The sequence below is a fragment of the Nicotiana attenuata genome, chromosome 2, assembly GCF_001879085.1.
Source record: "Nicotiana attenuata strain UT chromosome 2, NIATTr2, whole genome shotgun sequence".
NCBI lineage: Eukaryota > Viridiplantae > Streptophyta > Magnoliopsida > Solanales > Solanaceae > Nicotiana > Nicotiana attenuata.
Window position 1 is genome coordinate 49,506,523 of NC_031990.1, and position 6,618 is coordinate 49,513,140.

Genomic DNA, 6,618 nt, shown 5'->3' on the forward strand with positions numbered 1-6,618 from the left:
ATTTTTTGTCAGAGCCTCCATTTCATCATCCATAGCAAGCTCTCACTCTTTGACTCCTTTAGATTCTTCGAATGAGGAAGGTTCTTCATCATCAATTGGTCCTGCAAAGAAACAGGAATACGCACTGACAAAATTTTCATCTCTGAAGCGAGATGGCTTGATGATAGTTCTTTTAAGCCTTCTTGAACCACTTGAATCATCTTCTTGTTGAGTTTCATGTTGTTGAGGTCTAGGACTCCCCCTTTCTCTTAACTCTTCAGCAATTGTATTATCTAGAGAAACACCTGCAATGGGCAAGCTTGAATCACCATTATTTAAGGTTTTTGAACTCACTCCATCCAATGAAACTCCATAATACAAAGACACTTCGTCGAATATGACATCTCTTGAGACAACAAAGAGATGAGTTTTAGGATCCATGCACTTCCATCCCTTTTTTCTTTCATCATATCCGACAAAGATGTATTTCCTTGCCTTGGCATCCAACTTGCTCCATTGAGAATCCGAAATGTGAACATAACAAATAGATCCAAAAACCCTGAGGTGTTTCACGCTAGGCTTTTCTCTAAACATTAATTCATAGGGAGACTTAATATTGTTTGGAGAAAGTGGCATCCTGTTAATCACTTACGCTGCACATTTAATACCTTCAGCCCACAAGGCTCTAGGTAAATTCTTGGCACAAGCCAACTCTTACATGTCTCAGTTAAGTGTCGGATCTTCCTTTTAGCCACTCCATTTTGTTGTGGTGTATCAGTGTATGTGAGTTCTCTTTTAATACCATGCCGACGATAATAGGACAGAAATTCATCTGAAGTGAATTCTCCGCCATTACCAGTTCGCAGCCGCCTTATTCTGGAATCGAGTTCGCCTTCAACTGTTTCTTTTAACTCCACAAACTTACTGAAAATTTCTGACTTGTGCTTCACAAAGTAAACCCAAGCGAATCTAGTAAAATCATCAATGAAAATTAGCATATGAAGGATTTATCGTTGGCCCCATCAGGTAATTGTGAACAAGTTCTAGTGGGGCATTGCACCTTGATAAGGATCTGTCAAATGGAAGATGATGTGCCTTTTCATATTGACATCCTTCACAAACCTTTTGTAATGACCCGACTGGTCGTTTTGCTTTTTAGAACCCCGTTCCCCTAAATAAAGCCTTCCGTACTTGCTTTAGCTAATTTACGACTTGCGGGGACGGTTGGTTTGGGAGTTGGAAGAGTTTTGAGTGAAATATGTCTAATTGTTTCTTTAAGATTCTCTTAAAAGACCAAGTTTGACTTCGGTCAACTTTTTGGGAAAACGGACCCGGATTCGTAATGGGACCTGGGCGTATGCCCGGAACTGAATTCCGAGGTCCCCAGCCCGAGTAATGAATTTTTATTGGAAATTGTTAAATTGAAGTTTTAAAGAATTAAAGAAACTAAGAAATCATTGATTTCCTAGGTATCGGGCTCGAATTTTGGTTCCAAAGCTTGGTACAGGTCCGAAATATCAGATAAAACTTGCCCGTAAAATTTGGTGTCAATCCGAGTAGTTTAAGGGCGTTTTGGCCCGTTGGAAGAAAATTGAGAACTTGAAGTTCAATAGTTTGATTCATTTGGTTTTAAGGGGTGATTCCAAGATTTAGCGTTGCTTTAGGTGTTCCGAGGGTTCGAGTAGGTCTGCCTCGTGATTTCAGACTTGTCGCTATGTTCGGGCGGGGCTCGGGAGCCCCGAGCGTCAAACGAGCGAGGTTCGAGCGAAGTAGAAAAATTGAAGAACAACTAAAGGTTGTTGCTTCTGTCATAACCGCATCTGCGGTTCTTAGACCGTAGAAGCGGGACCGCAGATGCGGCTGAACCATCGCAGAAGCGGCTAATGACCAGGCCAGGGGGAACAACAGATGCAGCTTCAAAACCGCAAAAGCGGTTCCGCAAAAGCGGTCCAGTCGCCTTAGGCCAGGTCCGCAGAAGCGGCTCCAAATCCGCAGAAGCGGTTTCGCAGGGGCGGGTCCCAGACCGCAGAAGCGGTCCAGGCGTCTTGGGCCAGATCCGCAGAAGCGAGCCCCTTTCCGCAGAAGCGGTTTCCGCAGAAGCGGTCCTAGCACCGCAAAAGCGGAAATCGCTGGGCAGTGAGTTCATTTAATTCAAACTCAAAGGCCATTTATTTCATTTCTACTCCACACTTAGGCGATTTAGGGGCTTCCAAGGAGAGGATTTCCACATAACATTTCAAGGTAAGTTAATTCCACTCATTATTAGTTTGAATACATGTATATTAAGTTGCTTAAACACTAAAAATTAGGGAAATCAAAGGGGTTAGAGCTAGACCTAGGGTTTAAGTAAAATCAAGATTTAACCACGAAATTTGCTATGAAATGAACTAGAATTTATATATTATTGATCCTTAGGTGATAGAGAACAACTTTCTTCGAAAAATTTCGAAATCCAGGCACGTGGGCCCGAGGTTGAATTTAGGAAACTTGTGGAAAAGGTTGGGAAATTACTTAAATAGTTAGAATTCGATCTTGTAGGCCTATATTGACTAGTTCTTACTTCATTTAACTAGTTTGTGATCGTTTGGCTCCGAATTTGAGGTCTTGGGCTTGTTCTTGATATTGGAAGTATGCTTTGGAGCGAGGTGAGTCTCCTTTCTAACCTTGTAAGAGGGAATTGTCGCCATAGGTATAAAAATTGAGAATTTGCTACTAAATGCGGGGGCTACGTACGTACTAGGTGACGAGAGTCTGTGCGTAGCTACTATGATATTAATTGCTTGGGTAGTTTAGGACCCACATCATGCCTAATTTATGATTTTCTCGACGTTACTTGTTAATATGATCGTTTACGATATGCTAGAGACTTGGAGGAAATAAAAGTGAACATGTGAACTTGTTGAACCCGTAGAAGAATTTATTTGCGTATAAATGCGCCTTGTGTGTATTCTTGATGTTTTCTTGATATTTGTGGATCGGGCCGATCGCCTCGGTGTAAATAGATGCATCTATGGTTCGTGCCGTTCGACCCTCGGCAGTGCACAGTTTATTTTCTGTTGGAGCGGGCCGTCGACCTCGGCATGATTGCGCATGATATATTTTTATGTTGATGCCTAGACATGACATGCCTACTTGCTAAGTAATTGAAGAATGTAAATGGAAACTGAAATAAGGTCAAGAACCTGATTATTGCTTTTCATTATAACCTGTTAAACATTGGTGACTTTCATGCTTAGCATAGCACATTTATACTATATTATCTTGACCCTAGTAGGTATCAAGTCGACCTCTCGTCTCTACTTCTTCGAGATTAGATGGGATACTTACTGAATACATATTGTATATGTACTTATACTACGCTTTTGTACTTAACTGTACAGGGTCTGAGTCTGATACATCTGGTTACCAGTTCGGTGCGCGCCCTTGAGATTTGCGGCAGAGACTTCCACGGTGAGCTGCTCCCTTCCTATGCCGCTCAGCAGCCGGATGGAGTCTTCCTTTATTTTTTCTGTCTTTTCCCTATTTCAGACAGTAGGATAGAGATGTCTTTTGTATACTCTACTAGATGCCCACACTCGTGACACCAGGTTCTGGCATACACTTTGGTAGACATTTATTTTTGGGTTGTATAACTATGCTATTACAGTATTTCTCTCTTCTGGCTTACTTCAAATTTTAGCATTTATTTCACTCATCTTTGACTAAAATCAAAAAGAATCTTGCCTGACAATGGGGTCAGGCGCCCTCATGACCTATTGTGGAAATGGGTCGTGACACATTTCCTCCACCAAAGTTTCTTAAGTTAGGCAAACCTTTTACTAGATTCAACTTTACCATGGCTTTTAATTTGTCCATGCTTAGATGTCCAAGTCTAGCATGCCAAAGATGTGTATTGTCATTGCTACTCATCTTCTCAATATATGAATTAGAGGCAGATAAAACATATAAATCATTACCTCTCTTACTAGAGTGAACGATATCTGCCTTGAGCACCTTGATATTTCGGAGGAACTTTACATCACGTGGGCCAAATAGCAAATAGTTTCCAGCATCTACAACATTTGCAACTAAAAATAGATTTTTCTTCATACCTGGAACATAAAAGACACTGTTGAGGGTGATAGTGTCTTTTTGCTTCTCGTTGATCACAACAAGGCCTTCCTTCTCCATATTATGGACTGTATTATCTGTTGTAACAATAATATCATGTCCGTTGTATTCGCGAATGGTGGAGAATTTGGATTGATCTCCAGTGAGATGGTGCCCACATCCTGAATCGTCGATCCAGTCTCTTTCAAAATTTATGGAAGCCATGGCATTTATTGCTCGAGTTTCAGCTACGAAGCACTTTCCCCAGTCTTCTTCTTCAGCGACTTTTTTGGTTTGATCCATATTGCTCTCTTTGGCTCGACAATATCTTTTTGTGTGCCCAACTTTTCCACAATGGTAACATTTTAAAAGCTTTTTACCGTTACTGGAAGACTCCACCTTCTTTCCTGGTGATCTTGAACCACTTGAGGACCGAAAGTGCATGTTGTCTCTTGATTTCCCTTTAAATTTCCTCTTATCGATGACAAGAGCATTTCCTTCTCCTTCTTTGATAGATACACCCGCCATCTGTTTGGCTAGTAGCTTTTGTGACGATACCAAATTCTCAAATTCTTCCAAAGATGGTTTTTGAACCCATCCTTGAATCGATGTAACAAAGGGAACATATTCTGCCTTTAAACCACGAATGATAATTCTTCTTATTCATGCTTCAGAGATAGCCTCGTCCGGATTTAATAGAGAAATTTTGGAACACAGATTATTAACCTTCAAAAAATACTCGGCGATAGAGAGATTACCTTGAGTGGTGTTAGCTAACTCATTTTCCAAAATCTGGAGCCGAGCTTACTCCTTCTTGTTGAACAGCTGATCGAAGGTCCTCCATATTTCATGAACTGATTTACACCTTATAATATGATCAAATAAATTAGGAGAGATGGACCTCTTTACGATAAACTCCGCCTTAGCGTTAATCTGCTTCCACTTCTTACACGCATTGCTTTTTTCCGGTGCGTCATCAGGAGGACTTGTGTTACTCCCATTGACAACTTCCCACAAATCCTCACTAACAAGGTATGACTCCATACAAGTCTTCCATACCTTGTAGTTGGACTGGTTCAATAACTCCATCCCCAGTCCATTAGCACGACCACCAAAATCCATTAGAGAAATCAGTTGAATCAACCACTGACCCGACCTTGCAAATATATCTAGAAGCCAACTATGGCTCTGATACCATGTAAAGAATAGCAGAAGAAGAGTATTATTCGGAGACTTTCTGATTGCTCAAGATCGTTAACTAAGATTGGAGGATTCAACTAAAGAAGAGGAATCTTCAAAAGAGAAGAGAGATTTTAAAAGGGACAACTTTGTTATTGAAAAAGACTTTCTTGAAATTGGCTTCGTTACAAATGCCTAAGACCACCCCGATTTATACTTCTCTAAGGATGGTTCTAGATAATATTCTAGAACATGTACAAGAAAAATGTAGTGAACCTTATCCTCCCATAATACTCTAGAATTGTCACGACCCAAAATCTAATCATGTCGTAATGGCGCTTATCGTGTTACAAGGCAAGCCTATTTCCCAAAATATTACTACTAAATAGTTTTATAAGAATTTAATAAAATATTTTCAACATTTGAATTTCTCATAAACTAAATGAACTCTAAATATAATTAATATAAAATACGCAAACGAGCCCCAAACATCAGGGTGTCACTAAGTCATGAGTGTCTAAAACTATGAACTAAGATATATAAACTGTCTAACTGTCCAAAAAAAGAAATGACAAAAGGAGTAACAAGGTTCTGCGGACACTAGCAGCTACCTTGCAATCTCCATAAATAGTCGGTCTGAACTCACCAATCGACGTGCTCTAACTCACCTGGATCTGCACATAAAGTTCAAGGTGTAGTGTGAGTACAATCGACTCAATAGTAACAGAAATAACTAAGGAACTGAGCAGTAGTGACGAGCTAAGTAAAATAGTCCAATTATTTATTTTCACATTTTAAAAAATAAACAGAAATAAACAGGTAAATTCCATAACTCAATAAATGCCCCAAAGAAATTTAACAGATAAATGCAGAAACAGCAAAAGTAAATGCAACCTCACAACAATGTCACTCCATCACTCAGCACTCGCACTCAACACTCAACACTCAATACACTCAACACTCTGCGCTCACTGGGGTGTGTACAGACTCCGGATGGGCTCCCAAAGCCCAACTGCTAAGCACAGACAACTCACGTGCCATCATATCAATACCTGGATCTGCACGGTCAACTCACGTGCTAAGCGGACAACTCACGCGCTATGGTATCAATACCTGGACCCGCACGGTCAGCTCACGTTCTACACGGACAGCTCACGTTCTATGGTATTAATATCCTCACAATCAGGCCCTCGGCCTCACTCAATCATGTACCTCACTAGCCTCACCATCATCAACAAATAAGGGGACGCAACCCACATCAAGTATCACAGCATATTAGCAAATAATAGGGACTGAGGTAAACATGTACAAAAATTTCTATGACTGAGTACAAATAATATGAGCATGAATAAAGTCTAAGCATGATCTCTA